A 14,543-nucleotide genomic window follows, 5' to 3' on the forward strand; every position below is an offset into this window, starting at 1 on the left:
ATTTGAATCTGATGCCTTTGGATCACTATGTTGATAGTGTGCCAATAACGACATCTCACTTGTTCTCAGTGTACCTGTGCGGGTTCTGTCAGGATTATTAGGCTTCTTCATGGCAATAGATACAACTTTATATACTGTATATTCTTAGTTTGCAGTCTTTATTACAATGAACTCTAGGACTCATTGGAGCAGGGGTTTCAGTAGAAATATTAAGAAACACTGACACATAATGAACTAGATTTGGAACCCAGTTACATCAGTGTAATTTTGGAACAACTCCACTGATTTGAACATTGTTACTCCAGGATTACATCAGTTTAGCATAGAACAGAATCTGGCTTTGTGAATTAGCAAGTAACTAATTTCGATAGCATATGTTTGCAGGTGCAGAAAGAGGAATTTAACCAGAGCATAGTTCATGTACAGTATGTGCTGCTAAAAGGAGGTGTGGGTTTTTCCCAGAGATTCTGTAACAAACTGTTCTTCACAAAAAAGGGGAGTGGGGTGTGGTGAAATGAACTGCTTTTGTGGTTTTCCTTCATATATGTTCTGTTATAAATCCGAAAACAACATTTCTGTCCCCATCACTTCTGCCATGGTTTCATCCATTTTTTCAACATTTCAACACTTTTTTCTCCTTTCTTTTTAATGAAGCTGAAATTTAACGTGATTCTTTTGTTTCGTTTCCTTGCCTGTGCATCATTGTTGTCGTCATCATCATTACTTACTTAGGCCACTTTTGTCTTTTGTGGTGGTGTTTTATTATTTAACTGCTACTGGGAAGACAGCTGGAAAAGGCAGCATCCTGTGTTTTGGGATCCTCTAATAAAATAGGACTAAACTGTAATATTGAAACCCCCCCCTCTCTACCCTCTGAGAGAGAAGTGTTACATATCCATGACAGCTCAGAAAAAGACCAGGAAGCTATGACTCTGACTCACAAGTTCCTCCCTAGTTTCCTAATGCTCCTGGGGGAGGGACTGTGTCACTAATCTATGCCAGTCTCCTTCCATGCTCTCTGAACTTCACTGGCTGATATATGGATGGAGCCACACTAACTTGAAAAAACTGAAAATTTCCTGCCCTGCCCTCTATCTGTGTGGGAGCCCGGGAGCAGTAGAGAGTAGAAGTCCCTTGAAGACTGCTCTTTCTACCCCCACCTAACCCTGGCACTGAAACCCGTGATGCAAATCATCATGCAACCCCCTTGTGCTTTTGTAAGGGCAAATTTCAGTTCTGCCCAAGTTCCTCATGTTTAAAACAAAATTCTCAGCAATAGATTGCTGGGTTTTTAAAAAAAGCATTTTGAAATCAAAGCTGGTTCTCAACCAGATAGTCTTGAGAGGTCAAGTGGTGACTTTAAACTTCTTGCCAATTCTCCTTTTAAATCTGCAAAAATAGTTGAACTCCTGTAAGTAAGTAAGTATGAACACTTGTAACCTCTACTTATTTTTCTTCCAAAAAGCCCCATAGAAACAAATTTACAGAGTAATTTAGGCCAACCCTAAAAGATATTCACTAGTTTTCAAAACTTCAAATGTACATCACAGTTCAACCTTTTAAAATAAATCCTCCACTTTTTTTCCTTTTCTTTTTTCCTCTTTTTTCCTTTGTTCCCTATGATAGATTATATTTTTGTTCACTTAGCTGTTGTCCCTTCATTGCTGCCAGTCAGGATTTTCTAATGCATTTTGCACTCGTATTGAGGCAGTACATCTATAAGTATGCAAGACTGGAACGTCTATTCAGATCACAAGACTGCTTCCTATAGAAAATCTTTAAAATTGCAGCATTCTTCTTGCTGTTGTGTTTTTTGTTTCTGTTTTTTGAAAGGAAGAAAACATGGCACTTTGTTTTCTTTACAACCAACCCATCTACCATTCCGATATAGTCAAATACTCTAATTGCTGGGGAAAATATGGTGACTGTGATGGATGCTATCAGCACATGATACAATAATCTATGAATATTCCAACCTTATAAATTTTGTGTATGTCTTTATGAGCTAGGGATTGTATTCCTGATTCAATACGGGTGTTAAAATGTTTCCTCAGGAACTATAATCACTAGGGAATAATTAATGCACATCCCTAAGGCAAGTAATAAATCTGAAGAAGTTTCATCCCTGGGGGGAAATTACACATACTGGTTTGACATGGTTCAAGAGGCCAGGCAAATAAAGAACTGAAAGCCATCTAAAGTGACCACCCTGACTGAGGAGGGAGGTTATTTTCACACTTGATCCAGAGCCTCCATATGGAGGCTGGGTGATACCTGGTAAGCTAGACATGTGTATAAGCTATTTGTTGTTTGGGTGAAATATTTTCTCTATAATGTTTCAGAGTAACAGCCATGTTAGTCTGTATTCGCAAAAAGAAAAGGAGTACTTGTGGCACCTTAGAGACTAACCAATTTATTTGAGCATAAGCTTTCGTGAGCTACAGCTCACTTCATCAGATGCATATTGTTAACCTAAAAAAAAGTGTAACTGAAAAGTACAACATCCACATCTGTCCATGTCACAAGACAGAGGCATAACTCTGAAATTTTTAGTGCAATTATCGGATCTACTTTGAGAGGGACAAATGTGGTTGCAATCCTAATTATGAGGTTTCAGTTCTCATAATTTAGGCTTGAGTGTGCCTGAGCACAGGCTGGCACATAAACTGCAGGAGGAATTGTGTCATAGCTGTTTCCCTTCCTGATTTCCCTTTGTCCATGGGTGGTGGGAATTAACAATTTGCTGCCAGTTTGTACCAGCAGTAAGTTATGACACCCCTTGTCTGGCATATCTATGCTGGCTAGTGTATTGGAAAATAGAGCCCAGGTTCTACTCATTTCCTGATCCCGTTCTCTTAATCTGTGAGGTGGTAAACAAGCATTTAGCAGTTCATTCTTTTCTCTCTCCTTGCCCAGTTTCAAGGTCTGGGTAGCCTTTGCAAAGGTGTAATGGAGGTTCCAACTCCCTTTACTATCCTTCATGGCTGTGTAGTCCAAGTTAAAATTTAGCCCTTAATAGTTCAAATCCAGCTCTACTGCTTGCTGTTTACCAAAGTCATCCCTGGTTTAAGGGTATGAGACTCCCATTAACTTCAGTGATGGTTGTACATGATTTTGTGGGGGCTGATGCTGAATCTATACCTGCATGCCTAAACAGGAAAAAAAACGACAGATATCCTAATTGTACAACCCATATACTGAGTGGTACCTAACTCTGTGAGTAGTCTCACTGAAGAAATCAACTGGACTACTCACTGAGCAAGGTACTATGTGGCCATGAGGGTAGCACAGTCAAGTCCTGAAGAGTTTTCACTTTGCATTTTTGTTTTAAAATGGAGCCAGCCATGTTTTTTGTAATCTAACCATGGAAGCAGGAAGTTTCTACTAATCTTTTAAAGCTTAGAGCAGTTAAACAGCATGACACTGTTATACTACACTGTATTTGCTGAATCATGTGTCACATTGCCCTGAATTATTTGATCCAACAGCATAATGAAAGAACCAGAGATGGGGCAACTTCCTGTCCTCTGTTGTGCTACCACACAAGAGAGTGCTCCTTCTCCACATGTAAGCAACAGTGTTTTAAGTATTAAAATAGGGGGACCAATGTACAGAGATGGTTCACACATGTGGTCTGGTGGCTAGGGTCAATTGTCCAATCCTAGACTGTTAGCACTAGGCGCTAGGTAGGAGTGGAGGATGCTTAAAGCAGGAAAGGAGACCGCACTGCATATCAATGCTGACCCATCCAGTGGAATCCTGTGCTGACTGGCAGCATTTCTGAAGCATGGACTCATCTGAAAGTGGCTATTTTCACCTTTTGGTACCAGCCCGGTCAGGATTTTCCCCATAATGAATATTTGGAAGTGAATCAGTGTTATTTGCCTTGAATGGTCTAGTCCCAAATTTCTTGGGTTTTCATATTGCATTAGTGTCCCTTTTATATGTAGCTCAGCTGTAGCTCACGAAAGCTTATGCTCAAATAAATTGGTTAGTCTCTAAGGTGCCAAAAGTACTCCTTTTCTTTTTCCATGAAAACAGAGGATCTGCCTTTATGATGTGTCTCTTTAAAAAATGGAGGTGAAGACAACAGTAAGAGATGGATAGAGAATTACTTCTTAATAGAAAGTTTGTCAAAGTTTGCCATAAGGCCTCAGCAGATGTTTAAATGAATAGTAAAATGAAAGAGTAATTCCCTCCAGTAAAATTATTAAGAGGATGAAAGTATTATATAGTAATTCCCGCACAAATATAATTTCAGTCTACTATATTTGCAATACCTTTCGGTTGCATGACACTTCATATAGTCGTTATTCTATTAGTTAATATTATTATCATATATATATATTACCATAGTGCCTAGGAGCCCTAGTTATGGACCTCACTGTGCGAGGCGTTGAAGTATCCCATTATTCTGTTCCTGCACCGGTAATATTCAACAGCGGCCTCCTGCACACTCTCTTTGTCCCTGCCCCAATGAGAGAGACAGTGTTTCCTTTTCAGTTGTTGGTTATTCATGTACAATTACATGCCAAATTGCTTTAGTTCATTTTACATGAACAGATAAGACATCTAATTAGTTTACAGTGGAACAAAAAAAATCAGTGAATTGGGTTAGATTAAATTTTAGTCCATCTAACGGGACCTTATTAAATGAGTTGAGATGGGGCTTACAGACAGGAAAAGTTAACTAACTAACTATCAGTCACATATTAGTTAATTGATCTACGAAGACAGAAGGAACAAGCCATACAGTACATTAGTATAATTAAGCTAAGACCTAGATGTAGTCAGTTTTGCAGGATCTTGAGCAATAATGCATAACTCAGGTGTTTTCTTACAGTGTTCTGACTGTGGGGCCCAGTGGGACTTTTCTGGGAGTTAGGCAAGCAGAATTTTACCCATGAAATTCCAAAAAGTTCATAAAGATTCTAGAGTCCAATCGTGCAACTCTTACTCTCACGAATAAATAATAGACCTATTATTTATTATTACATTAATAATAAATTAAATTGATAAATCTATATGAGTACGCCCATTGGCTCCAGTGGTACTACTCATGTGAGTAAAGAATTAAAGGATCAGGCCCCTAATTAGTTACTAGCCACTGGTCAAATGGCTACTTCAACATCAAAATCCAGTAGTTCGTAGTTGTGACTTCTTAACTTAGAATTGTAAGGGGAATCTCTACTTTTGGATCTTTGTGGGTAAAACTAATAATGTATAGCAGTAACTGTATATGAACTTAAATTCATTACTCTGATATGTTATTGACTAATACAGTCTGGATCAAATTCTTTTTTCAGTTATCTATGCAACCCTGCTGAAGGGAAATGGTGCATATAATTGATTGATTATGCAAATAGGAAGATGATTGTGATAACTAAATCCAGCATAGTTTCATTGACTTCAGTGGAGCTATGCCAGTTTACTCCAACTGAGGATCCAGCCCACAATGTGTAGAAATTAACATTTTTAATTGTCTCAAAGTGCCAGTGTGGCTTCCCATTTAATAGTATTTTCTATCCTGTTAAAACATCTGATGATTTCTTGATAGTTGTCTAGGTAGCGTGCTGTCTGTCATAAAAGCATATGGCAGAGTCCCATCTGCTCCTCGCCAGTTAGAATCAGCTGTCACTTTCATTCAGGTTTTTTTCCCCCTTTTCTGCATGCAAGTTTGCAGATGTGTTCCAGGAAGAAATCCTGAGCATTGAAACTGTAATGTTAACTGCAGGTATATTGAGGAGTAGGTGATTGTTGATATCCCTCTGCTTACAATAAAAAGATAAACAAAAATCTAAAATGTATTTGTGATGGGATCCCCTGGGGTGCCTCTTGTAACTGGGGTACTACTGAGCCCAGTTTCTGTCCCACCGGCCTAGGCTCCCTCTCACACTGTGCTGCTGAGACAAGCTGCAGACACGCTCCTGGTCTTACACTTCCACCAGCGTTCACACAGGTAGGGATACAACCAGCTGCAGTTACATGCAGACCCTCTGACTAGCCACTGCACGAACGAACAGTAGAAAGGCTAAAGACAAGGCCCGCACCCTCTTTGGAGCATAAACCCAAAATTATACTGTCTTGCGCTGCACAGGGAACTGTACAGCGTAAGCTCATAGAGTCGTCCCTTCCCCCCCTCCCCAAACGTGGAGAGGAATATGCAACAGCCCCTCTGAGCTAAGATTCCCACATACTTCACTCCAAATTTACTTGTTGGTAGATTAAAATATAAAATAAATGTATTAACTACAAAAGGTAGATTTTAAGTGATAGCAAACAGATCAAAGAAGATTACCTAGTAAATAAACAAAAATGCAAACTAAGTCTAAGACACTAGAAAGATAGGATACGCATTAGCAAATTCTCACCCTGGCTGATGATACAAGCAGACTGCAGATTCTTAAGGGACAAGCTGCACTGGCTTTACAGCTTGGAATCCCCAGGTCTTTCAGACACAGGCTAGAAATCCCTTTAGCCTGGGTCCAGCACTTCCACCAGTTCAGTCTTTGTTCCTCAGGTGTTTCCAGGAATCTTCTTGTGTGGAGAGTGAAGAACGCCAGATGATGTCACTCCCTGCCTTATACAGCTTTAGCATATGGTGGGAACCCTTTGTTTCAAAACTTGGCTCCCAGATCAGTTTGTGGAAAAATACTGACATCCCAAGATGAAGTCCAGAGACATGGTCTGGTCCTATGTCCTTGCAGAGTCATAGTAGCCATTACTTACAGGCTGTCTGGAGCATTCTCAGGAAGGCTCACAAGGTGGACGATAAGCTTCTCCTGAGGCCTATTGTTTTCCCTAATGGCTTATTACTCTGAATAGGCCCTTCCCCACCCACCAGTCTAGACTGAAAGCATCTTGCAGCTATACACCCAGGTATAACTACATTTGAAATATAGATACATAGTCAATATTCATAACTTCAGATACAAAAATGATACATGCATACAAATAGGATAATCATATTCAACAAATCATAACTTTTCCAGTGACACCTCACATGGCCGACTTGCATAAAATGCATCATAATTATGCTATAATATCATAATAATATCACTATGAAGAATATGGGGTGCAGTGTCACAGTATTTCCTAACGTTTTCCAGTGGTGGTCTATCAAAAAGTTCGTTTAGGTTCTAAATGACCACAGGCTGGAGTTCAACAGTAGTTTGTGAACTTAAAACAGAAAAATATCCTTTGAAAAATAACAGACTCTTCTGTAGGTTGTGGGGAAAATGCTGCTTCTAGGTACTTATTTGTTTTCAGTCTTTTTAGTTATCTCATGTAACTACAAGTATCTGGATGCAAGATTATTTCTGGTTAAGGAAACACAAGTTAGTAAATAGCTTTTAAAGAGCTGTCCACACAGGAAGCAGGAGCTGCAGGAAGTCATTGTCTGTTGCCCACACATTTCAGCTGAAATATCTGATATATTTGATCTAAAGAAGCTTCATGTGATTAAAAAATAGACACAGACACAGAATCAAGGGGATTGGTTCTGGTTACTATGGAGTCAAACAAAACAGAAAACAAATGGTGTTGCTGTCTTGGGATGCTCAAAACCATAGGTCAGTGTGACCCCTCTGCATCAGTGAGAGAGAGATTTTGCTGGTGCTAACCTGGGTGACACTTCCTGTCTCCACAGTCTGTTAGCCACCCCAGACAAATTTCTCAGGACTCTGCCAGCCCTTACTTTGCCTTGCAGGTAACACTTGGTGCACCCCAGTTCGCAGGCCACCTGGAATAGTGTTCCCCTGAGGTAACCAGCCCATCACTGGGCACTCACAGAAATTATCAAGTTTGCTATCTCCAAAGAGACAGTGTACAAACCAGCTTGTTTCGTTCAACTCAAAATTCATGCTTTGCCTAATATTACTGTATTGAGATCTACTTATGATAAAACAAAGTGAAGTTTATTACCAAAGATAGCGTTTTAAAGTAGAAACTGAATTGGTTACAAATAAAACAAAAGTATAGCACATTCCAAGAGACTAAACATATCTAGCAAACTACAACCCTTTGGCTAAAGCAGTTTTCTCACTCTCACAACGTTTTTCTGTAGAGCTTGCTGATTCTTCTTCAAGCAGATGCAGCTGTATATTCCACTTAGGCTTGTTCACACCCAGTATATCAGAGCTGGAAAATTTTGCCTAGCAGTACCCATAGGAGGCAGCCCTTGCACCTTGTGCTCATAACCCCTGCCATGGCTATCTGAGGGACTACCACCTCTGCCCCCTCAGTTCCTTCTTACTGCCATGGCTGGAGTCTGAGCTCTGTGTGGTTCCTAACCTTACAAACTATCTATGTCTTAGTGACTTTTTCTAGTTGTATATAGTTAATTTGTACCCTTATATAGTGTTAGTTGGTTAGCTTTAGTTTAGTTTAAGTATTTCCCGGTGATGCCCTCACGGGGGTTTAAACATTGTCAGTCATGTGGGGCAGCGACCTCCAATAATGATCCACACACACAGTGCTTCCTGTGCTTAGGCAAAGCCCACATCAAGGAATGGTGTTTCTTTGGCAAATTGTTCACAAAATGGACTCGTGGCGAGGGATCTTTGTCTAAAGCCACACCTGCTCCAACAGTCCACACAGCCTGATTTGGCACCAAGGGCTACATTGGATCGAAGGTCACCCTCGGGTTCTGAGAGTGCTGCTGTTTCCCGCTCTGGAGCTAGAACCTCTCCAAAGAGATGGAGGAGCCATTCCCCATCAAATGCGCTGAGGAAAAGGTCACAAAAGAAGATGGAGGCTGCTCCAGGTCATGTGAGGACCCATGTGTCTCCTCCAGAGGAGCATGGACCGGCATGGTGTGAACACCAAAGCACAGGATGGAGCAGGTCCTGTCATCCACTCCCCAATACTGTGCTTGAATGTCAGAGATCCCATACCATCCACCCTAGTTCCAGGCCCAGGGTGTCTGTTGAGTCTGGTACTGATGAGGGTGATGTCAGCACCAGCTGTTTCCACTTAAGCGGCATAGCAGGCAGCCTGTTTGGTTCTTCCCCAGCCTTTCTGTTCCAGCTTCTCCATTGGTTCAGGACTTTGCCAGGGCTGCATCATTTATAGCCCCGGGTTGGGCAGCTGTTGAACCTCTGGGTCTGTTGGCACCACACCCCAATGTTTCCCTTCTACAGACAGTAGAAGTGGGGCCAGTGGTAGGCTCAGCACAAGGGACCTACTTGGCACCAGGAACTTCTTTGGCACCCACGCTGTTGGCGCTGCCATTGTTACCATGGTGGCACTCACCTCCCTCCACTTTGGCACCATCAGTCACATAGGTAACACTGCTGACTTTGGGGTCAACACTGCTTCTGGCACCAGAAATAACAGAGGCATACTCAGTGCTGGCAGTACTGTTTCCACCATTGGTACCAGTTCCCTCTTCATTCTGGGCTATGGAGTCATACTGGTTGTTGTCTCCGCCTTTATGTCCTGAAGCCCGGGACTCCTCAGTATCCAGGTTGGGATCTTCCTCTTGTGCTCTCCATCGCCTGACCCTATCAGGGGCCATTCATGGAACCCTATGGGTACCAAGATTCTCTCATCTCACGGTCGGGACAGGGGCCCGGTGCCCACTGGCCACCAATACTCTATCCATACCACTGGTCTCCGTGGAATCTCTGGAATGTTCCTCAGTTACCAAGGTCCCACTCCTCATTTCTCTCTAAGACGAGATCACTGGGCAAGTCTGGTGACCATTGATCCACCATAGGCCCAAGCACTGGTTAACCTTCCCCTCAAGGAGCCTCCGGAGTCTTCCCATCCAGGTCTGTCAGTCGTGGAGCAGGCTTTGGCTCTGGCACAATTAACCACTTCATCTTCATCCCCAGACAACTCCATGATGCCTGGCTCTTCTTCCTGTTCAGTACTGGAGGATTTCAAGGCATACCAAGCACATATGTGGTGTGTGGCTGCTTCGCTGGCTATTCAAGCAGAGTTTCTGCAAAAGAATACACATAAGTTGTTGGCTATCCTGCAGCCATCTGCCCCTGGGAGAGTCACCCTTCCTATAAACAGTGCACTCCTAAACACTGCTAAGGTTCTCTGGAGCACGCTGACTTTGGTACTGCCTACTACAAAGCACCTGGTGCAGGGATTTAAAGCTTTTTACTCCCACCTACTTGCAAATTTCGTGGGTGTAACCCCTGTGAACGATAGAGCCTGGAAGGGAAGATTTAAGTCCATTCCCAAGGACGAGGACTCCAAACAGATGGACCTGATGGATAGGAAGATTTACACTTCCTCTTCCTTGCAGATGTGCATTGCTAACCAGCAGACTATGCTGTCCAAATATGACTTTGTGAACTGGGTGGTTATGTCTAAGTTTGCAGACCAGCTGCCTGAAGCCTTAAGGGAGGAATTTCAGGCATTTATCACTGAAGGCTACTTGGTGGCTAAGGCTCTGTTTCAGTCTGCACTGGATGTCACTGGATGTCTTTGGCCAAAGAGGTGGCCTTGGTGGTGACCATGAGATGGGCAGCATGGCTGCAGAAGTTGGGTATTGCCCCCTGTGTGCAACAGGCCATAAAGGATTTGCCCTTCAACAGCCGTGTGCTTTTTTTGGACACGACAAATGAGACTCTGCACTCCTTCAAGGATGCTACGGCTACCCTATTGTTCTTGGTGTGGGGGTATATGCTTGCAGTGCAGAGTCACCACTACAGTGGTCAACAGCAGCACAAGCAGCAGCAGTATCATGTGCAGCACTGATTTTGGCAGTCTTTCCCTCCCCCCGAGATCATGGGGCGACCCCAGAAAGGGGCATAGAACCCAGAGGAGGAGGCATTCGGGTTCAGGGTTTGGCCAGTTGACACACCTTCCCCTTGCAGCCTCCCCAGGCACCCTTTTTTGACTTCTTGGTCCACAGCAGTATTTCAGTCGCCATTCCCTTCCCCTTGTCCCTTCTGTCTGGGGACAGGTTGGCTCACTTTTTCAAAATGTTTGGGGCTCGATCACCACTGACAGCTGGGTGCGAAGTGCTGTCAGATCAGGCTCTGCCATCCAGTTCCTTTCCATCCCTCCCCGTCCCTCTTCAGGGACCCCCTCATGAGAAACTACTCCTCGAGCAGGTTTGCTCTCTACTGGCTATGGGAACTGCATAGGATGTTCTACCAGAACATCAACATCAGGGTCCGTGCTTCTTTTCCCGGTACTTTCCAGTGCCTAAAGCCAAGGGAGGGGTAAGACCTATGCTTAACCTTTGTGGCTTCAACAAATATATCCACTACATGAGCTTCCGAATGGACATTCTATCGACTGTCCTCCCTCTATTGTCTCAGAACAACTGGTTTGTTGCTCCGGACCTTTCATTTGGTGATTTTGCCAAGCAACAGAAAATTCCTTTGATTCGTCATAGTGGAGTGCCATTTTCAGTATACGGTGCTTCCCTCTGGCCTCTCTTCTGCCTGTCAGGTTTTTACCATATGTATGGTAAAAATTCTCACACTGTCAGTTCAGCCTCCCATACCACTTTCTCTCCCTCCTGAACTACTGACACAGAATCACACTTGCACTTTACATCCCGCACTCAGCCCCCTGCATCTCATGGCATGGCTGCTTTGTGGCTGAATAAGCAGGAAGTACAGTGATTGGCAGCTGTTTGACAGGTCCTATTTGACAGTAGAAAGCCCTCTACCAGAATGGTCTATTCAGAGAAATGGGAGTGGTTTTTGGTGTGGTCATTAGGGCGTGGAATCCAGCTGACACTGGCTTCTGTCCAGCACATCTTGAAGTACTTGATGCAAAGTCACTGAGAATGACATCAGCATTTCATCAGCATTTCAGACCCCCATTCAGAGAATATCAATCTTCTCCAATGCCAAGGAAGCAAGATTCTTAAAAGGGCTTCTTCTTCTCCATGCTCCAGTCGAAGAGCCAGTTCCTATGTGGGACCTTTCATGGGACCTCCATTCGAGCCCCCAACATCTTATCCCTTTCTGCTTACATATTAGAAGACTAGGAGTACTAGTGGCACCTTAGAGACTAACCAATTTATCTGAGCATGCTCAGATAAATTGGTTAGTCTCTAAGGTGCCACTAGTACTCCTTTTCTTTTTGCGAATACAGACTAACACGGCTGCTACTTTGAAACCTGTCATATTAGAAGACTGCATTCCTGGTAGTGATGACATCTGCAAGGAGTGTCTGTGAGTTACTGGCTCTGAGGATCGAGCCTCCTTAAACACAATTCTCTCAGGACAAAGTGACTTTGAGGCCTGGTATATTTGAACTGTACATTTGCCTGTGTTCTTAAGCCACATTAATCTCTGGAGAAGCAGCATCTCATTACATTAGAAGTCAGGCAACGCCTAGCATTCTGTCTGGACAGGACTAACCATTTCATGCTTTGCCTCGCTGGTTTGTATCACATGCAGATCGTATGAAGGGGCAAGCGGTCTCTTTACAGTCTCTCTCTCTAAATGGATAACATCCTGTATCAAGTGGAATATTCCACCTACGTGGGCTACACAGTTGCATCTACTTGAATCTAGATCCTGATTTGATTGAAAATAAATGGTTTATTTAGTGTAACTGTGGCTCTTTGAGATGTGATACAGACGTGTATTCCATGACCCACTTGCCATCCCCTCTGCAGCGGAGTCTAGTCTGTGGGCATTTGGTGTGAAGAAAATGAGGGGGGTTGAAGCGGTGGTCATATAGCCAGGGGAGGAACTATGAGCACAAGGCACAAGTGCTGCCTCCTATTGGTACTACTAGGCTAGGGGTTCCTAAATTTGGCCAGGCCTGCACCGCTTCCCGCAGCTGCCATTGGCCGGGAACGGCAAACAGCGGCCACTGGGAGCTGCGAGCAGCCATATCTGCAGATACTCAAGTAAACAAAGCATCTTGCGGCCTGCCAGGGCTTATCCTGAACAAGTTTGGGAACCCCTGTACTAGGCAAAATTCTCCAGCTTCCAGTGTGCTGGGTGTGCATGCACCTAAGTGGAATACGTCTGCATCACATCTCAAAGAACCAGAGTTGCATTAAATAACCATTTATTTTCAATCAAATCAGGGTGCAGATTTTCATGATTCCCCCACACAATATCAGAGATCTCCTCAATAAATGGATAACAAAACGTCTTTTTGCTTCTCCTTATATTTCCCCAAAACTCATTGTTTTGACCCCAGAGATAAGACAGCTACCCTGTGGCTTTAGTCTGGTGTCTTCCCATGCTGATTTCACATACCCTCATTAGTCTGTTTTCCTGTTGACTTAATATGCAAATGAGGCTTTCTTTGTGTTGGTTTATCCTGCTTACTTTACATCAGAGATCTAGGCAGATGGGTAAATCAACATTCCTTTGTTTAGGAAAAACTTATCTATCAACCCTGCCTGGTTACATAGTGTCATAAATATAAAGGGAAGGGTAAACACCTTTAAAATCCCTCCTGGCCAGAGGAAAAACCCTTTCACCTGTAAAGGGTTAAGAAGCTAAGATAACCTCGCTGGCACCTGACCAAAATGACCAGTTTGGAGACAAGATACTTTCAAAGCTGGAGGCGGGGAGAAACAAAGGTTCACTCTGTCTGTGTGATGTTTTTGCCAGGAACAGAAAAGTAATGGAGTCTTAGAACTTAGTAAGTAATCTAGCTAGATATGCATTAGATTCTGTTTTGTTTAAATGGCTGATAAAATAAGCTGTGCTGAATGGAATGCATATTCCTGTTTTTGTGTCTTTTTGTAACTTAAGGTTTTGCCTAGAGGGATTCTCTATGTTTTGAATCTGATTACCCTGTAAGGTACCTACCATCCTGATTTTATAGAGGTGATTCTTTTTACTTTTTCTTCAATTAAAATTCTTCTTTTAAGAACCTGATTGCTTTTTCATTGTTCTTAAGATCCAAGGGTTTGAGTCTGTGTTCACCTATGCAAATTGGTAAGGATTTTTATCAAGCCTTCCCCAGGAAAGGGTGTAGGGTTTGGGGAAGATTTTGGGGGGAAAGAAGGTTTCCAAGCGGGCTCTTTCCCTGTTATATATTTGTTAGACGCTTGGTGGTGGCAGCAATAAAGTCCAAGGGCAAAAGATAAAATAGTTTGTACCTTGGGGAAGTTTTAACCTAAGCTGGTAAGAATAAGCTTAGGCGGTTTTCAGCAGGTCCCCACATCTGTACCCTAGAGTTCACAGTGGGGAAGGAACCTTGACACATAGTTTAAACATATTTAGTATATATGTACAAACTTCTTGTATGACACCTGTACATACAACTCACAATTCTTAGGATGACCAGCTTTTATTTGATACCTCATACAACATTCTTTATAGATAAATACTAGGACAGCAATGTATTAGGTGTAGTAAGATTGTCAGGCCTGATAAGAGATGCTGTTACATGACAGTGATCCCTTTGCCATTTGGCATGGAGGGGCTCATAGGATCACACAAATCCAAAGAAAAAGAGCTAAAAAAAAAAAAACCTCTATAAAGTCTCTGAGCATTTGGGTTAGGTACCACAGGCATGGAAGAAAGTATATTGACTTTTATTGAAAATGTCTTTCAACTTTATGCCAGCAGAGCAGTCCAAAGCAACTTCAG

General features: G+C 42.7%; 1 protein-coding gene across 1 annotated transcript in view; it reads left to right on the plus strand.

The window, feature by feature from the left end:
- SLC2A9 (solute carrier family 2 member 9) overlaps nucleotides 1-14,543 on the plus strand; it is a 169,620-nt gene that overhangs the window by 93,741 nt on the left and 61,336 nt on the right. The gene's annotated exons all lie outside the window — the stretch shown is intronic.

The sequence above is a fragment of the Eretmochelys imbricata genome, chromosome 4 (assembly GCF_965152235.1).
Source record: "Eretmochelys imbricata isolate rEreImb1 chromosome 4, rEreImb1.hap1, whole genome shotgun sequence".
Lineage (NCBI taxonomy): Eukaryota > Metazoa > Chordata > Testudines > Cheloniidae > Eretmochelys > Eretmochelys imbricata.